Genomic DNA, 21280 nt, shown 5'->3' on the forward strand with positions numbered 1-21280 from the left:
TTATTCTTTATTTTCTAAATAGTACCAAAATCATCAAACATGTAACACTGTTAAAGGGACGGTTAAGGTTGTAATGGTACTGTAGTTAAGTATTAAGAAGGACCAACAATAACGGAATTAATAATAGACTAACACTATGATCAAAAATATCTTTGGAAAGATTAAGAGTTCGTGACTACGTTATGGTGGTCAAAAACCACCGCAACAATGCAACGCCCATGTTCTTCCATTTCATTTGCTTATATTTTTTTCATCTTTTTCACACATACCAGTTGAACTTATCTTGCAGAGAAAATAGTTAATGGACAAACAGTGCACAACTAATTCATTTTCAATATGATTTCTATTATGGTAGTTGTGTTCGTTTGTAGTTTGCTTTTAGTTATTGCCATCAATCTTCGGTGTATATTGTCTGATCTTTTTCCATTCTTTTTTATGTTTTTGTGTCATTTTAGCATTTATTATATCGTTTTTCTTTTAGGTGAACCGGCTTAATTATCTTCCCCTAATGAGTGCTTGTGTATGTTTTTTACTTGTTTATATACCTTCTATTACATAAAAAATGGTAAATACATAACTGAAAATATTATGATTTCAAAAGACATATGCTTGTAAGTGATTTACTGTGAATTCGTTTGTTTTCGTGGGTATTCATTTTCGTGGATTTCAGTAAAAATTGAATTTTAGTGGATATTTGATCTTATGTTTTTTCCAAAGTTTGCATACACAACTATAGAAAATGTATACTTCTTTAAATATTTTAATGTTTTCATCATTACGAAATCCACGAAAGTTGGCTTCCCATGAACATGATGAATAATAATGAAACCACAGTAAATTGTTTTATCATAGATATATTTTACAATATTCACAACAAAGTTACACAATTCTTTGTTGATCATCTGATTTGGAATGGCCAGGTTAATATTTTTTGTCCTTTTTAGTTTATAGCTCTTCATCCTTTTAATAAGCTTTGGATTTTCAAATATTTTGGCCTCGAGCATCACTGAAGAGACATTGATTGTCGAAATGCGCATCTGATGCAGAAAAATTGGTACCGTTTATGTTATTACTCGCTATGTGGTTTATATAGTTCTTATGTAATTTATTGTTATCCTGTTTTTGGCTTTGTTTTAAAAAAAAACTTCCGGTTCAACATTTACTCTATGCAATTATACATAAATTAATTATGTGCTAAAAATTTCATTTTTCTTTTAATATATATATTGTGTTCATATCTAAAAGCATCAAGATATGTATACATTTATATAATACGGCATTTTCATGATTAAAATAAAACTATATACATGTTTAGGTACATTCAGGCCTAATGACCATTTTCATTTTACGAAATTAAAATACAATAACGATAGATTTGCAACAGGCGTCATTGACCGAACCTCGTTGTAAATTATGTAAATCTTGTATAAGCTTTCTTTTTATACTGACCGCCAAAATTGGTTTGCCTCTGTTGAGAAATACACTTAAGGCTGAATTATTTTGAAGAATCATTATGCAAACCCACAAAAATTTATTTAACATGTATAAGTTATCCTTGGGTGAAAAATAATGATGACTCCTTTCCCCCCTTCTTATGAATATGCTGTTTTGAGAGAACATCATCTATATAGCGGAAAGTAAGGTTACAGGATACTGCTGACTTGTTTTTTTTTTTCTCTTCCTATTGAGATCCTGCATGAAGTGATATGAATGAAGAAACAAGTCGACAAGAAGAGGGCATAGTTGGTTACCATTGGAATGTCGATTTTGTGTTTAAATAAAAAAAAGTCCTCCAAAGTAGCAAATATGCTGTAAAAATCAAGAAATCAAGCATCTTAATAAAGTCAGTCCCAGAGAATTTTTGTTTGAATCAGAGTGTTTTTTTTTTTTTTTTTTTTTTACAACAAAGGATTTATCCCTCCCTAAGGCAATATACTTGTTTCAACGTTGACCATTCTTTTTTTATAAAACAAAGCAGACTAACTCTTTCAATTTGTTTTCTTTTTATAGTTTTGAGTAATACTTGTGTAAAATGTAGAAAAATCAAATGTTTTAATACTATTTGCAAGATGAAAGAGTCTTAGTTTCTATGTACTCTAAAAGATCTTTGGAATTGTTTAGTATCGACATCTGATTCACGCCAATGCTGTATCAATTATTCTGTTTAGAACTATTGAATTATGTCCTGACAAATCATTACAAATCTATTGAATATTATAACATGTAATAAAGAGATGTTTTATGTTCAAATGACAACAAAGATCCATGATTGCATTTCTCCATGACAATTTTACAACAGTACGCATGGATTCTAAAACAAAAGAGTGAAAATTCTGCTTCAACCTGTCATTTAAAATGAAAACATACAAAATGAATGGTTTAATACTTTTTTTTATAGTTTTATAGGTTTTTTTATAGCATTAACCGCACATCTTTCAGTAAACGGTATTAAAAGGGATGGGAATTAAATTTTTCAAGTGGTAGCCCAGTCATTATGTTTAGATGCACAGTGTTAACTGATCAAGACAAAACATGGAAAAATTACTAGCCCAGTTAAAATTCTTGGAGACTTGTTATGGATACTAGGCCCTTCTAATTTCCATCACCAAAGTGTTGATTAAATCATAATAGGGAAAACTTTCCTTCTAATTAAATTAAGGATTATCTGTAGAACTTGGGATCAGGTGAATGACAAATTTTTCATAATAATGCCTTTTCTCTCTGTTTTTTTTTTAAATATTTTATTCCTTTGTTTATTTATTTTTTGCCACAAATTGATATTTCTGAGTGTTAAGATATCTGCTTTATCAGATTTATTGTCTAGGGATCCGCAATATTTAAAATCAGTCATTTTTTTTGTCAACTGTTACTCACTGCTACATTTTTGTGAAGCCTGCGACAATTATGTATCGAAAGCGAGACATAGCGATCCCAGAAACCGTCGTCGGTGGTGGTGGGGTAAATATTTAGGTTTATTTTGTGGATAACATTTTTTAGACATCAATAACTTTGTCAAACCTTCATTGAATTCTGAACAAATCTAGTTTATAACCAAAATACAGTATCCACAACAAAATAATGAAATCATTTTTTTTTTTCAATTCTCCGTATTTTACTAAAAAATGGATCTATATTTTTACACTGAACAACAAGTGGATACGGTCTGGAATTACAGTTTTGTCAGTCATTAATAACTTTGTCAAACCTTTATGGGATTTTATGAAATTTGGACAGCAGCTTGTTCATAAATAAAATACAGTTTCCAGAGCAAAATTGTGAAATTATTTATTTTCATTTTGCCGTATTTAACTGACTTTTAAACTTTCATCCTTTCCATACATTGTTTATTTTTTCTCATTTATCATGTTTATCATTGATCATCATATCTGGTACATCTGTTGTTTTTATGCTACCACTGCAACGGAAGGAGTATTAAGTGGCACATTTGTCCGTCCCAAATTAGTTTCCATTCTCGAACTTCAGTTCGCCTCAACCAAATGTTATAAACTTATTCACAATGCTTATTACCAAACGATCTCAGATCAAGTTCGACTTTGGGTGGTGCTTCTATGAAACAGTAAAAACATGCAAATAATGCAACAACAATACCGAACTTTTAAGGTAAATTCAAAAAAGATAAAGCACATTTAGTTTTGCTAATGATAAATCAATTTGTAAGTTGGAATATGATTTATGCTATTATCAGCTTTCATTTTGCCCATCAAAATAGTATTATAATACACTTGGAATGCGAATAATGTAGTTCAGTCATCACTGACGTAAAATAAAATAAATGTTGAAAGCTTTTACTTTAGTATTATAGACTATGTACTTTATTTTGTTCCTACGGTATGCTTGTTTTTATTCAATATTGAATAAATGCAAAATACTAGTATAAATCTTTTTTCAAGAAAACAGTTTGATAATCATAGAATTATTGGAAAAAAGAAATGAAAGTAATTCAAGATTTAAGCAAAGTATTTTATGTCTTTCAATTCCAGGAGTAGTGATACGCATGAAATTTTATGTCTGACACTTCTAACAATTTTCCACACAGAGTTTATATCCGTTTGGTACGTACTTTGCAATACATAACGTAATACATGTTATATGAGTATAGTGGTAGGCAGTATGTAGAGTTACGGATATTTTCTATGTTGGAGATTACTTTACTAATAACTAAATAGCATTGATGGACAACATCAAGTTTTGCTAATTATAAATTATTTATAAGATGGCATATTGTTGATGCTATTATCAGCTTTCAATTTTATCCGTCAAGAAAAATACAACATATCTTCAAAATTTCTTTATTTTTGTTAAAATATAAAATACAAATGACAAAAAAAATCCCAGCTTGACCCTTGCATACTTTTTTTTTTTGCTTTATATTAAGGATGGTTCTTGCAAATTAATTGCAGTTAGATTTCGAAATTTGCTTAACGTGGTGACGATCTGTATCAATTATTGACGATGCAAAATTATCCCAAGAATTCATTATTACTTCATATTTCCATTCTGAATACAAATTCAAATCCAGAAAACATACATTCACTAATGCGAGAAGCTGCTATTTTTTTTTCTTATTAAGTGTTCCATTGTTTTTAGATTATATATGGCTAAACAATCACTATCTTTTTTTAGATAGGTAAAGGATGATACGATTTTATTTTGGACACCATTTTGAACGGTTACAAAATTCCTTTTTACAGTACTCCACCGTCTATATGTTAACAAAATAATCGATCAGCAATCATCCATAGCGAGTTTGTCACAAAAGCTATTCACGATCTTTTAATTAGGGGATTTATTAAAGAATGTGACATTCAACCTCGTACTATATATCCACTAACAGTTTCTGCGTCTAACATTAAATAGAAATGTCTCGTTTGAGATCTCACTCATGTTCATCATGTTCATAAACATCTTTGGAAAACTTATTTTGATTTGAAGATATTCGTATAGTCATGCAATTCATTATAAACACTCATTTTTGTTTCCAGTTGTTTGATGTTGTGTCAGCATATCCATGTTATATTGACAGTATACCGATAATTCATTAACAGCATTAAATAAAAGTTTACATACATGTATACGCTACAAATATTATGACATGTCTTCTCATAAAATCTGAAAGATTGACTCAACAACTCAAAAATGCTGAAAGCAGTTTTCTTGAAACTTTGGTGAATATATCCCTTTCGATTTTTATAAGTTTTAGATTTAACTTTTCCGAGTTATATGATTTTTTTTTCATAAAACAGGGGGATCTTCTATTTTTCGGACACTTACTCAAAAGTATTTTGAGCAGTTTTCATGAAACTTTGGTGACTGGTTTTAAATAACCTTCATTAAAAGTTTTGATAAATTTCAGATATGACATTGAGGAGTTATGGAACTTTATTCTTTGAAAAAGCGACGGACTGATCATGCGCTCATGTTTCACTGAGATTCCACATAAAATTTAAGTATAGAGTTAGGATTCTGCCTCGTCAAACTTATCTCCCTATTACGCCAGCTAATTTAACAATCGTATAAATTGAAGCCATCGTAGGGATGACGCGCTTCCAATTTAGCTCTAGAATACCGTGATATTTATCCACATAGCACCATTACGATCCTTTCGATATATGCCAGTTGTATTTTAAAAGACAATTGTATCTAATAGCTAATAGGCATCATTTAATGTTATTTCCTGCATTTGTTTATTGTCTTATCGGTTGTCAGGGGGAATTTTCGAAAGTTCAATAACATTTAAAAAAAAAAGTATTTAGATATTTCATGGAAGGGCAGATGCTTTGAAAAAGATTAATCTCTTATCTTTCTGCGGATTTTTTTTTTTAAGGGGGGAGGGGGATTTATGCTAATGCACAAAAAAAGATCGACAGGTATTCGTACCTAACACAATCCACTGTTTTATGATAATATGTTTATAATTTAAAAGTTTACAAGTATCTCTAAGCTCCTTGCTATACTATTAAAGAAAACCACTTATTTAAGATAGCTTAATTCGTAAATTGTGCATCCTCATATAACTTTTAAAGCCCATAGAAACAGATGTAAACAATTCAAATATACCTATTTTGCCTGTTTTACTTTCTTAATAAAGAGTTTCATTTCTTTTGTTTAATTTAAACTGGTCGCTCCATTTTGACATATGATACCATGATACACTTAATATTTAAAATATTTCCTGTTTCATGATCTCCATTTTCGTATATGATTTAAACTTCCAACTGATTTGATTAAAGCACCAGTGATGGGTCTTGTTTAATATTTACATGAAAGATGCAAAAACATTTAAGACCGAACTTTCGTATACGTTTTTCTTAATCCGAAAAGACAAATGAAAAGGCAAGGTAGGTCGAATTGAATGAAATAAATTTGATGTGTAACTAGAAAATCAGGGTATGCTGAAAAGATCAAAAATGTTACTAGTTTGAAAGACAATAAATACGGACCTATAAATGCGTTGTTGAAAGGGTTCTTTAACGCGCAGAGAGTGTGGTACTTTCCCTACACGGGAATATGATTTAACATAAAACTGAGGATAGAAATGACGAATGCGGCAAAACGACATCAACCCGACCATAACAGAAAACAACCAAAGGTCATCAATGGGAGGCGGGCTTCAGCTGGATCCTAAACAACAATTTGTACTAGTTCAGTGAAAATGGACGTCACATAAAATCCAAAACATACAAATGAAATAAAATTAAAAAACATACAAGATAACAAAGTCAAGAGGCTCCTGACTTGGAACTGACGCAAAAATGCGGCGTGGTTAAACGTGTTATGTGAGATCTCAACCTTCCCCCTACACATTTAGCCCATGTAAAATAAACAAACACAAGGCAATACGCATAGTAAAATTCAGTTTAAAAGAAGTCCGAGTCCGATGTCAGAATAGGTAACAAAAGAAATTAAGCAAAATGAAAATGATGCATACATTAACAAAGGACTACTATCACTCACTGACATGCCAGCTCCAGACCTCAAGTAAACTGATTGACCGATTATGTCTTTATTAAATGAAATAAAGCACAATCCCTCCCGTCAGCGGTTTAGTAACATACCAACATAAAATATATGAGCAGAACGTAACCCATATCATGCCAACAACTTGTTTTAAAATAAATGTATTTATTTCCGATGCAAAGTCCATATGAGAAAATCAATATTTATACCACAATCTGCCATCTTTAATGACCTGACATCAGTATCGTAACTATATCTCTTCTAAATAAGTCTGTTTAAAGATTAGCTTTTGAGGTGAATGCCGACATTTTTGTGCCTTGTATAGAATATTACCATAAAAGATTTGATGTAAAATACCTGAACGTATAAGATGTCTGCATTTTGATTTATATTACGAATGATGGTCTTGTACCGATGATAAAATTTAGTAAACGTTTTTACTAGTTTGTGAAACAGAGATTTCTTTTGTTATAATCAAATACGTTGTTCGATACACGAGCGAATCGAACAAGTTGAGATAAATAAACACCATAAGATTGTGAGAAGGGAACATCACCATCTAATAGTTATCAAAGGTACCAGGATTATAATTTAATACGCCAGATGCGCGTTTCGTCTTCATAAGACTCATCAGTGACGCTCAGATCTAAATAGTTATAAAGCCAAACCAGTACAAAGTTGAAGAGCATTGAGGACCAAAACTTCCAAAAACGTTGTTCCAAATACGGATAAGGTAATCTATTCCTGGGATAAAATGGATAATTTATAAAAATAGGAAATGAAAAATCTTCTCTTTTATTATAAATTTTGGTATTAAGGTTCCCGTTAATTATTTCAACTTTTTCCATTTACATATTTCATGTACAACCAATAAAAATGTATAATTATTTTTTACTTCTACGTGTATGTTGGTCCAGCGAACCTGCATACTTAGTTAAAGAGCTTAATTGGATTACGTTATTATGTTTTCCGTTACTGTCCGACTTTTAAAAAAATTAATTTTACTATACTTTAACCTCTAGATGACTTTCTAGCTATATTGATATATCTTCAAAGACAAATTATTACATCGTTAGGCAAACGTAAGGAGATTCAGGGGTCAGAAATTATACACAAACTAATACTAAGTACATCGCAACATTATATAAGAACATAATGTATATCACAACTAAAGCAACACACTTCTTGAGATGTAAAATTAAAAGGTGTGGATACGTTTACGTGTATAACTTGGGATTGAAAGAGCGTATTTATAGCAATCCTTTAGTCGTATACTATATGGAGTTTTACAATTCAAGTTTAGGAAACTACTTGCAATTAACAAATAAACAAGGAATATTGTGAAAGCAAAATAATATATAATCAGTTCTGTTCAGCTTACTTTTGTTGAAGTGGCATTAACCTTACAACATGTATAAGCAAACAACCTACTTGAAGAGAAGATATAAATAGAAAGCGAACTCGTGCAATTTTATTTTTCTAGGTCTGTTTAATTTCATATTATGGGTTTAAAATATGTTAAATCGTCGTTTTTACCTGAGTTTTTTGTGTATCGAATCAGTCAATCAAATGGTTTACCGTTGTTTTACTTTCGATGTTGACATTCTTTTCCTTTTAATAACTGAACACGCATTATTCATGTGTGATCCATCTCTAGCTAAGGGGTTAAATTGAAGGTCACATGAATACGGATTCAATGAGGTCGAGTTATACACTTGCAAGTGAATACTTCATCATCGATGTTTCTTAACTTAATTTTATAAAATTGAACCATACTGGCTGCTAGAAGCGAATTATTATTTCACTATTTCACTGTTATTAATGATTGAACAAAAACATCCTATCTTATTATTTTTATATATCTCGTAGCTAGTGCTCTTTTAAAGCGATATCGATATTAGCTATGAGTTGGACTATCAAAGTTAAAAACATTAAGTTTTTACAAGAATGAAATATTGAATGATAATTCGTCAATAACAAGCATTGACTTTCAAAATTGTCTCAATTTGTCACAATAAACCGAAAAGTCTACGATGATACATTACTGTCTTGCAAGACAATTATTCAACTTCACTTCGGTCCATGCATTCAACATCTCAGTTAGTGACGATTGCGTATGTGCTCATCATGTTGTTATTATATACAAACTGTCTGCTGAAAAGCTGATACTGGGAAAGTCCGCAGAAAGACCGATTTCGCTAAAACGTGGTTAAGACAAGACAGACAATATATTATTATCTATTAAATAAAATCAAACGGGAAAATATACATAAAACTATTGCATATTGCGCGTATTATTTATTTTTATCTGTTTATATTTATATTGTTGTTACTTGCCAGTCGGCAAACTTCGGAGATTATGATTAAATACATGGTATCGAAACCCAATGTTTTGCTACTTTTACATTTTGATACATTTTTTTTAAATTCCTATGATATTTTTGTAGTTCTGCTTTACTTTTACCGAAGTTAAAAATCAAATGAGAGATTGATTCAATTCGATGGGCATACATTTGAACTTGATCTCATTGGCTATGGAAGATGAGTCCGAGATTGTTCTGACATCTGCCTGTCTTTACAGGATTTTATTCAACCGTGTGAAGTTCTTATGGTTCATACATTAAACATCAAAATGTCAAACCACACTTGAGGCGGCAGTTTCCGTCTTGAAATCATAATAGATCTATTTATAGGGAAAACTAATTAGATAGCTTTCGATTCCTTCTTTATTTTTATCTACGAATATATACTTTTTATCAACGTGCTAGTCCTTTGGAGCAGCAACGTCCCATGACCCAAGAAGTGATTAAAAGGTAGTCAGACATTTAATCAATCTTTGCCTTTGGATGGTATGCTTTCCCCGCTGCATTGGAAGCACTTTTCTTCTTCCTTATAACTAGTAAAATCTGTTGATAAATAGAAGTCAGTGAATACAAATAATAAAGGTTAGGATTAGGGGTTACGGTTATTTGCAAGTAGTGCACGGTAATAAAGGGACAATATTGTGGCTACTTCTACAAATACTGAGCATATCCGCGGTCATCTGTTACTAAGAGATTTGTAACTTAAGTTAATAAATGCATGATTTCGTCCGCTTTGTCCGGGTTTAAGAACTCCCGACGTTAATCATGTCAATGACTTTAATGGCCAGTGGTTGTCGTTGGTCTATGTCTGTCATATTCATTTTTCGTAAATTGTTTTGTTATTAATTAGGCTGTAAGTTATTTTTTAATTGAATTATTTCATATTTTTCATGTCGGGGCTTTTTATAGCCGACTATACGGTATGGGTTTTTTTATAGTTGAAGGCCGTACGGTTGTCTATAATTGCTTAAATCCACTTCACTTGAATTTTGGTGGAAAGTTGTCTTGTTGGAAATCATAGCACATCCCTTATTTTTATATTATTTTTGTAAAGTAAAACAGAATAAAACATTTATAAGAAATATCTTTATCGCACTTTTCTTTGCTATATTTACAAATTACTCGACCATCAGCAGTTGGCGAAATATCCCTGTGAATTAGTCACCGAATAACCGAGGAAAATACCCAGTGAATAAAATATGTAGTCACATGATTATGGGAAATGTACAAGTTTGTCCGGTTTTGTTTCTAAGTATTAGAATTTTATAAAAAGATCAGTAAGCATGATTTCATTTTTGGATCATTTTTTTCTCTACAGCAAGTCCAAATTTCTATTTTTCAACTTAAAATGTAACATTTTCTTGAAAATACGGAAGTCCGCCCAAACCTTTTCTCCATTTTGCTCTAAACTATGATAAGAAATAACCGCAACACACCATTTTGAGGTTGCTCATTGGCAAACATTAATATTGACGCATCCTGGTTTAAAACTCCAATCATTTTTCGCCCAATGAAATTATTTATTTCGAGGAAAAACCCTACGGAAAGACGTAATTACCAGATGAGTACATACTGATATGTAAGAAGCTACAATTAATTTTTAAAGTTTAAAATAACATGATCTTGACTTGCACTCAATCAAAAACATGGTTTATCGCTTACTTTTGTTGGTCATTTTAGGTAAGAGATCATTTACTTTTTAAAACCACTCGTTGTTATAATGTGTTATGTCGCTTCTATTGTGAGGATATTTTTTTATATCTTAAGTCAAATTGATTTTCAAAATTCATACATTTTTTTTCTACTTGACAGCTATAAAATACTTTATTTAATAACTATAATCTTTATATGAAATGAACATGTATATGTGAAGGGTTCATGGTTTCCAGTAATTAATTCATTGATAAAGTAATATAATTTAATTTTGGATGTAACGCGTCTTCCGATTGGCTGACGTTGTTTTGTTTATCAGCTAATAGACATAATTTTGTCATTTGACCTTGACCTCATCAACGTTTTTTTTTCATGATTTACTGCGGTTTAAAATGGAATTAAAAATTAAATTATAAGAAATGACTGTAATATTTTTTCTGTCTATTCGAAATAACATAAAAAATGTGGTGCACACTTTAAAATAACACGCTACGCGGGTTATTCAGTGTGCACCACATTTTTGATGTTATTTCTTCATAGACAGAAAAAATATTACAGTCATTCCTTAAATAAAACATGCATTATTCAGATAAGTTATATATAATTATAAAAACATGATGGTCTTAATACAGTAAGAAAGTACATTCCCTACAGCAAACAATTTCAACCTCTCCATCCGTAAACCTCCCAATAACCTTCCTTTTCCAATCATTTTATAATTTTTCTATTTTTTTATGTTTTTTTCGATTTAACAAATGATGTGCTTGTTTTGTTTTATCCTCCATAGTTATTGTATGTAAAATGTGATTTAGTTTTAGGATCCTGTAAATTTATTAATGGGCTTGGATTCATTTCGAATCTACTTATTTCGACTGGGATATCGAGGTCGAGGTCGGGAGGAGGATACATTATTCAATGTACAGTCATAGTAGAAAACTGGACAAAAAACCCCCTAACTGACGCAAGAGCTACACTAAAGGTTGATTGCTTATATTCCCCTGCAGTTTCCATTAAACCTGGAATAAAGGAACGGTTTGTAAGTATATGATATAGAACACATTGTGTGACTTTCACTTTTAGAATACTTGTTTTTTAGGAAGAATCATTTCTTTGTTGATTTCTATTCGTTTCTTTACGTGATACATTTTTTCACTTAAACACAAAGTGATTTAACCAAATGCTTAAGGTACAATTTAATAAGTTAAAAAAAGACTTCAATATTATTTGTTTATTATCGATTGTAAACTCTATGGTCACTCAGATGAAAAAGTTTCAGAACTAAACAAGATCGGAACAAATAGCGATTATATGTATATTCATGTATGTGAATACATTGTTGAATTTCATTAATGTAATAATTCATCAATATTTAGATATAAGAAGATATGGTATGAGTGCCAATGAGACAACTCTCCATCCAAGTCACAATTTGTAAAAGTAAACCATTATAGGTCAAAGTACGGTCTTCAACACGGAGCTATGTTATATATATAGCACGCCTTATTACGAATTAACGTAACTATTTAATTCACGAAAAGCGTAGCTTTGACTGGATTAAATGTGTTAATGAGTAAGGCGTGGCTATATATTAATTGTAACATTAATGGTCGACGACATGTGTCAAAAGTTAAACACTGGCCAATGAAATACAACTTCTGAAAGCGTGATCTGGCGGGAAAACTGCACGATCCTTACGATGCGATTTCGCGCCAACGATTTAGATTTGGCCATGGCAGACGGATTTGACCTCATGGACATTTAAGATATGGACGATATTGTTTTGTCCCAAGCAGCGGCCGAGTACATGGTAGATGTTTTACTTTGTCAAGCAGGAGATAGCCCTGCTGTTTATGTGGCTCCCTTTGATGAAAATTACGTAGCTCATGATACTTTTGAAACTGATTTTGACATTTTGCAGGATGTTAGTTTTGAGCTAGGATTATTTCTCGAGGAAAATCTGCAGCATAGGGTGAATATAGACAATCAACCCATGTCGGAAAAAGCGAAGATCGAGTATGACGATCGTTCCGTTCCCCTAGTTTCAGAGAAGGAAATTGAATAACTCGTTTCTGCTCAAACAAATGCTAACACAAAGGTGGTCGGTTGGAGTATTTAACGAGCGGTGGTCAGCAAGATATAATTTGTTATAATTTTCTTTGAATAGAAGCAAGCGGAAAAAAGCACTCTTGATTTGTTTTAATTTGTAGATGCATAATTGCTTACTATGAAGAGTACTTGAAAGCTGTAGGATCAAGAACATTTTATCGAAAACCGCTCAACAAGGATGGGAAAGATCGTTTTCGTTATGGAAAATCAGCACTTGGAGTAAATAAATTACACGGACTAATGCGCGAGCTATGTCAAAAAGGTGGACTTTTGGGGAACTACACGAATCATTTCAGAAAACGCACTTATGCTACCGCCCTATACCATGCAGGTATTGATGAACAAGAAATCATGACAAGAACTGGTCACCGCTCCACGGCATCAGTGAGAGCTTACAAAACTAGCAATGGGAGCATTCAAAAGATTGTGTCAAAAATCTTGAGCCCAGCCGTTCTTTCTAGCGAAGATGAAAACACGACTGTTTCCAACTCAGTAAATAAATTGCGTACAGATAATGGTTACAAAATGAAAAATTAGAAGAAGCACTGTTCGATCTAAGAGTTAGTTATTTCACTGGTCTAAGCCCCTCCCACTCTATGACTTTCATATGACAAGCGGTCAACGGCGGTCAACGGCAGGATTGAGGAGTGCAATAACAAAAAAAATCATTCAGTTAACGCACTCCTCTAAAAATAACTGAAGTTAACTCACTAGAAGATCAAAGGAAAAATTACTATTTCATGTTACAATATGGTTTAGACTACACACAAGACTTCCTGGTCTACCAATGGAAGCGAGGGTGTTGCCTCCTTGTTAATAAGGCGTACAGGGGAACGAGCAGTTGTTATGTGGAGTTTACCTTATTCCCATTTGTTTTATAGCAACTGGCTTGCAGTGGCATTTACTGAATCCGGTAATCAAGCGCACGAAGACTGGTTCGACCAAATGTATTATAATGGAAGTGGAAGCGGTTTGAATTTCGAGTGGAAAGATTACTAAATGTATCATGCATGACACAAATATCATATCTTTGAAAGCAGATAAATTGAAACAACCGGAATCATAGGAACAAGCTACAAACCAACAGCTCGTATTATTATCAAGCCTCGTAATTAGACCGATTTTGCACCAGAACTTAAGCGTTAAGTACAAAATACTCTGCATGAATGACTTTTTGTCTGTATTCATTTTCAATTTTCGGAATTGCTGCTTACATGTACATCGACCGACCAGTATGTTCCGTGACAGTATATTATTTTGAACAAATTGGTTTTTTCAAAACTATATATCACAAACACAAAGTACATTCAATAAGTCAAATCCCAAAGTGTAGGGAAATATTGAACTAGTGACCTTATTTAGTCAAAATCATAATAATGCATTTCTTGAAAAAATAGATAATTTAAATGAACGCAATTTAAATATAAAATATTTTCCTGAGTCGGCATGGTTCGAGGTTAATATGCACAAATTGTTTCATAAATCTTTTAAAACGGAACTTAGTTTACTGATCGCGAGACTACATAAAAAATATGTACTGAACAATTTAACTTTGTTTAAGCCTTAAATTCATCCCTGTGGTCTAGAAAAGGACTCTTCTCAGACTTTCTTGTACTACACTTTTCAATTTCGCTAGTCAAATAGAAAATTCAACCAATTACACCTCCTTCATTGCGACCAAGGGAAACTAGAGTTTATTCAGGAAAACATGATGTAAGTAAGCAAACTATAAACGCCTAAATTATTTAATCAGATTTGATAATTGATTCGAATAGATATAAAACGATACTAATTGTTTGTCATTTAAATATGCATTTAGCTAATCAGCTATAGCTTGCAATTCTCAATAAAAAAAACAATCTTAAGCCTTTTACAGTCTGCCTTTTTAATAAAATAATATATATCATTGCGTTTTCACTCACAATATGATTCTTTGATTTTATCACCTACGATTGCGCTATAAGTAACTAATGTCAATACAACGTAACACTTTGCAAACGACACACGCATTGTACATTGTAATCGAAGCATTTGAAATTGACGACCAAAAAAAAGACGAGAAATACCAAAGGAGACATTAAAAACAAATAAGTCGAAGAGACCATGATGAGCCAATGCAAATACGAAACCGGGAAATACAAACAACGGTCTACAAAACACTTGAAAGAAAACTAAAGGCTGAACAAAACGCGCTCCTTTAGAAACCGGGGGAAGTGGGGGGAAATTATTAGAATTTGTTAAAAAAAACTATTATAAATATTTTGAGAGTGCCCGCAACATGCTCAATGATGGAACGGCAGTTTTTGTATGTTTGTGCTTTTGAATACTATTGAGTTTTACCTCTTATTTGAATGTTTGAAAAATCGGATGAAAATAAATAAAAAGGGTGAAAGTAAGCATGGTACTTAAAAGTGAGTGTTGTTCCTTTACAGGTGAATATACTTTTTATTTCGAGGTGACAGATATGGAAACATGTACTGCTTACCATTCCAGGGCATCTGAGCTTGCCTCCGTTCTGGGTGAGGTTCGTGTAACTTATCGTCAGTTTTCTGTGTAGAGTTTTGTTTTTGTTCCTCTTCTTTTCGTCATTTTTCCTCTTTGGTCATGGTTTTGTCTGTTTTTGATGAACATGATTTTGAAGCCTCATTGTGTATTCACCAATTTGTCAGTCAATAAGGCTTTCACCTGTTGATCAATCCCTGTTCCTAATATAGACGAAATACTATTGGGCATTAACAAAATCGTCAACATTATTATGGAGTAGCTTATCTCGGTGACCATCTTCAGTTGCACTACCATTAACCTTCAATCCAGGATCCATTCCTGCCAATTAGTTGCATCTTATTTTTTATTTTTTTTACTTTAAGACATTAAGTTATGTCATAAAAAAATAATCAGAATATACCCAAGGTACTTTCAAAATCCATGTCAAACAGAAACTAACAATGTCATGGCAAAAAAAACGAAAAAATGAGGAAATTTAAAGTCTACATAGAAAAATGAAAAAAATGGCCAACACAAAATCCACGAAAAACCGAGGTTGATCTCTGGTGTACCGACAGAATAATCAAATCCTTCTTAACTTGTGACATCCTCCATGATGCTGGTGATCTTTCATATTCGAATTTGCTACAGTCTTAAAAAATAAGAAGACAGGATTGGAACCTGTACGTGGTCATCTGTTACACACATATTTCTGAACGGTCATCCAGATTTTGATCACGTTCGTAAAATTTCAAAGGAATGTCTTCAACTTTACCATTACTTTTCATTGAATGACTTTCTTGTCAGCAGCATATTCGATGAGATAAATTTGTTCAATATAGTAGGGGTTTCAGGCTAAAAATTTACATATAATAAACATCTCGTTTAAATTCATCATTTGAAAGGGCACACTCAGAGAAACAGTTTGCACTTTATTTAAAGAAAAATTCCAACTAATAAGGAAGCTATGACAATTTTAAGATATATTTGTTCCGCATATTTTGTTATAGAATTCTTTTAAAAGCCTTATGTTTTGGAACAGTCCCAAAAAACACAAAAAATGTGTTTTGAATATTAATATATTGCTTATTTGCTATTTAAAGTACTATAAACTATATATTTTCTCGAAGCATAATTCTAATGGAACATTTTCAGATTATCTAAAAATAAAAAATCCAAGATGACGGTAAAAAAACATGGCGTCCTAGATGGCCACCATTATTTTTTTTCATAAGAAATTTAAATTTTTGCTATTACTCTCATAACCAGTCTTTAAGTGTTTTATTACACCGAACTTTCTAAAAAGTCTACATACATCATGTCGTTAAAAAACAAAAAAAACAACTTTAGGTAGCTTGGGTGTCTTCCTTTATCTTGGATTTTGAAGTAGCAGATAATAATTAGTATATATCTTTTGAGAAATGTGCAAATTTAGAGAGTAGTATGTAATTCATGTGTGATACTTTCATGTTAATATAGAAAATTATGTGTTTTATCATATTTTACGGCTTTTTTTTACAAAAAAAATGTTTTTGTTTGATTCATTTTTTGGGAAACTTTGCCATATAAGAGGAGATAACTTAGATAAGGTAGCTTTTATAATAGAATGTGGTGTGAATTTATCTATTTTATAGTGTGTCTTTTAGTGTTGTAATGTTACACTACTGTCTCAGGTTAGGGTGCCGGTTGGCGCCTGGTAAAACGTTTAAACCCGCTGCATTTGTATGCACCTGTCCTAAGTCAGAACCCTGTTGTTCATTGGTTGTGCTTTGTTCGTGTGGTTCAAAGGTGTTTCTCGTTTCTTGTATAGATTAGACTGTTGGTTTTCCTGTTTGAATTGTTTTACACTAGTCATGTTGGGGCCCTTTATAGCTTGCTGTTCGGTGATCAAACTACAGATCAAGGAGGTAGCTTTCTCAATTTTGAAGGGACATAAAAAATCTGGAAGGGCGATTGAATTTAGAAAAGGGTTAGCCTGCTTGGCCAGTTAAAAGAAATCTTATTTAGGCTACTCCAGAATTAATTATTTTAAACTGTTTAATACCGTCTATGAAGGTGAAAAGGGGGGTTAATTCTTATCACGTGTGCTCTTTAAGACGTTTGGTATTTTGATATTATTATAAACTTGATTGCTTTGTCAAGTTTGAAAACAAAAAGGACAGAAAAATAAAATTGCAAATGGGAATCACGTAGTTTCTTATTTAATTTTCTCAAAAAAGATCATTTCTAATGAACTATAGCCATGATAGCTGTTGATTTCTGTTTCATTTTGGTATCTTGTGAAGAATTGTGTTATTGGCAATCATACCACATCTTCTTATTATACCATCTTCTTATTATACCCCACAAAACAAAGTTCCATAGGGTATATTGTTTTTGACCCGTCAGTCCGTCAGTCTGCAAATTCGTCAGTCCGTTCGTCAGTCCTGTTCTTGTCAACGCAACTCCTTTGAAACTTCATAGATAAACTCAAAATTTCATGAAACTTCATAGATAGTTGGGACATAATATGTAAAAAATGTTTACTTCCGTACTCTTAACAACAAAATTATTATATTTAAAATTACTTGTGTACGTTGTTTTATTTAACGCCATTGTGCCCAAGGTTGGAGTTGTCTTTTTGACACTGTTCCTACACCTTTTTTTATTAATATTGTATTTATAGTTTGTCAAAGATGAAACTTTTTTCGTTCAGCGTATGTTTACTAGTTTTTTTTCAAATATAAAAAAGAAGATGTGGTATGATTGCCAATGAGACAACTCTCCACAAGAGACTAAATGACAAAGAAATTAACAACTGTAGGTCACCGTACGGCCTTCAACAATGGGCAAAGCCCATACCGCAAAGTCAGCTATAAAAGGCCCCGAAATTCAAACGAGAATAATAACGGCTTAATTAATGTGCAAACAAATGAACGAAAAACAAATATGTAACACAAACAAACTAAAACCACTGAATTACAGGCTCCTGACTTGGGACAGGCACATACATACAGAATGTGGCGAGGTTACACATGTTAGCGGGAACCAAACCCTCCCGCTAACCTGGGACAGTGGTGTAACAGTACAACATAAGAACTAACTATAAAAATCAGTTGAAAAAGGCTTACCTCATTACATGTAGATGGATACAATTAGAAACACATCTAACAAAAACACAGAGTGGACGTGGCCGGGTACTTGTATATCCCAACAACAATAAGACACTAAGTAAATGTCTTTTTGGTCGAGTTAAGCCATTTCAATTGGTATTTTATAGTGTATCTTTTTATGATGTAATGTTACACTACTGTCTCAGGTTAGAATGAAGGTTGGCGCCTGTTAAAATGTTTAAACCCGCTGCATTTTTACGCACATTTCCTAAGGCAGGTGCCTGTTGTTCAGTGCCTGTCGTTTGTTGGTGTGGTTCATAAGTGTTTCTCGTTTTTAAATAGATTAGACCGTTGGTTTTCCTGTTTGAATTGTTTTACACTAGTCATTTAAGGGCCCTTTATAGCTTGCTGGTCGGTGTGAGCCAAGGCTCTGTACCTTGACTTATAATTGTTAACTTTTTATACATTGTGACTTGGATGGAGAGTTATCTCATTGGCACTCATACCACATATTCTTATTTATAGATATACTTATTGGAGGTGTGATGAGATGATTAAAGCCATAAATTTCCTGCTTGACAACATTTATGTACGTTTCGGCAATAAAGTTTATGGACAGATTGTTTGCATTCCTATGGGCACCAGTTGTGCTCCTTTAATATCAGACTTGTTCTTGTACAGTTATGAATGACAGTGTATGGCCAAACTCAGTAAAGACTCGTTTAAATTCCATTTAATTGATAAATTCAACAACACTAATCGTTATATTGATGATATTTTTTCGTTAAATAATCAGGAATTCTCTAAATATACTGCCGAAATTTACCCACAGGAACTTACCTTAAATAAATCAAATATTAACAGCAATAAGTGTCCTTTCTCAAAATTTACAGTTCAGTTTGACACTACAGCTCTACACAAAAAGTTACGGCAAAAGGGATGATTTTTCTTTCTCTTTTGTTAATTTTTTTTGGACGGTAATGTTCTTTTTGCACCATCGTACGGTGTTTATATATCCCAACTCTTTCGTTATGCCCGTGTCTTTAGTGACGTTTTGGATTTCAATAAGCGTAATCTATGTATTACTTGTAAATTATTAAGTAAAGGATTTAGTTACCACAAATTACTTTAAACCTTTACTAAATTCGTCCATAGCTACAAAGATTTAGTTTGCAAGTTTGGTTGAACCTGTAAAAATTTATTTTAGACGGAATAGCACATCCTAAATTTTACGGTGATGTTGTTAACCGAGCCCGGAAATTTATATACGATCCTTTAAATAAACTTATTATAAAAAGTTACCATTTCAGCACTGTAATTAAATCTTTGAATATTGTTTTATTGGTATAAATATTGAATTCGTTATCAGTAAATTAAAATCATACTAAATAGTTTTGTTATCAGATATGCACTTTAACGGTTCTACAATCTGTCGATACCTTTATTTTGGTATTGCACAAGGTCATGTTTTTCTCTGACAGTTAATGACGTCTTTACACTAAATCCATTCGATGTTTGATGTGTACTGATTGATATTTTAGTCTTAGATATATGATGTTGTTTACAAGTTTTTATTGGCTTTGAACTAGCTGTCAGTAATTGCGAGTACTCTCAGATCTGGTCGTATTGTCCATTTTGTTGTTAGTGATGGTGGATGGATAAATACCCTGCCACGTCCGGTCTATGTTTATGTTTGGTGTTTTTTCTGCCTCGTATCGATCTGATGAGTTCAGCTTTTTTCGACTGACTTTTATAGTTTGTGCGTATGTTGTGCTGTTACACCACTGTCACAGGTTAGGCGGAAGGTTGAGCGCTCATAAACATGTTTAACCCCGCCACATTCTTTATGTGTCTGTCCCAAGTCAGGAGCCTGTAATTCAATGGTTGTCGTTATTTCATGTCTGTCATATTTGTTTTTCGTAAATTGTTTTGTTATAAATAAGGCCGTTAGTTTTCTCTATTGAATTGTTTCATACTTTTCCTGTCGAGGCCTTTTATAGTCGACTTTACGGTATGGGTTTTTTTCTCATTGTTGAAGGCCGTACCGTACGTACGGTTTGTCTGTAATTGCTTACATCCACTTCATTTAAACTTTAGTGGAAGGTTGTCTGATTGACAATCATACATCATCTCCTTATTTTTATAAAGAGGAGAAGCAGCAGAACAAAATAGAGAGCCGTGGATTTAGTGTTCTCATTCCAAACGGACGTGGGTGCGTATATATACATCCAGCACAGCTAAACAGACACAAGCGAAAGAAGATAGCCGAATTTTTTTATGTTTTAAAGTTGTAAAGCCTAGGATAAAAAATTTCCAGAGTAAAGAACATATGCAAGAACTACTAGTTAACTACTGTGACTCAAAAGTTTGAGTATCCAAAACAAAAAAAGTCAGAAAAAGAGAAAACAAAATAAAAGACTTTCAATTGACAAATAAAGAGGGGGAACAGATACCATATTTAAACAAAAAAAATCTTAATTTTCAAACGGAATTCAACATTTCACAATTTTTTAAGCCTGTCCCCTTTTACCTTATGCACATCTAAAAGGTTTGTTTTGAACACATTTTTAATGTTTTTACGACAGTTTTAAATCTTTAATTATT

General features: G+C 32.3%; 1 pseudogene; it reads left to right on the forward strand.

The window, feature by feature from the left end:
* Positions 1-10987: 10987 nt before the first annotated feature.
* LOC127706375 (echotoxin-2-like) lies at positions 10988-14246 on the forward strand (annotated as a pseudogene).
* Positions 14247-21280: the final 7034 nt, after the last annotated feature.

The sequence above is a fragment of the Mytilus californianus genome, unplaced genomic scaffold, assembly GCF_021869535.1.
Source record: "Mytilus californianus isolate M0D057914Y unplaced genomic scaffold, xbMytCali1.0.p SCAF_6, whole genome shotgun sequence".
Classification (NCBI taxonomy): domain Eukaryota; kingdom Metazoa; phylum Mollusca; class Bivalvia; order Mytilida; family Mytilidae; genus Mytilus; species Mytilus californianus.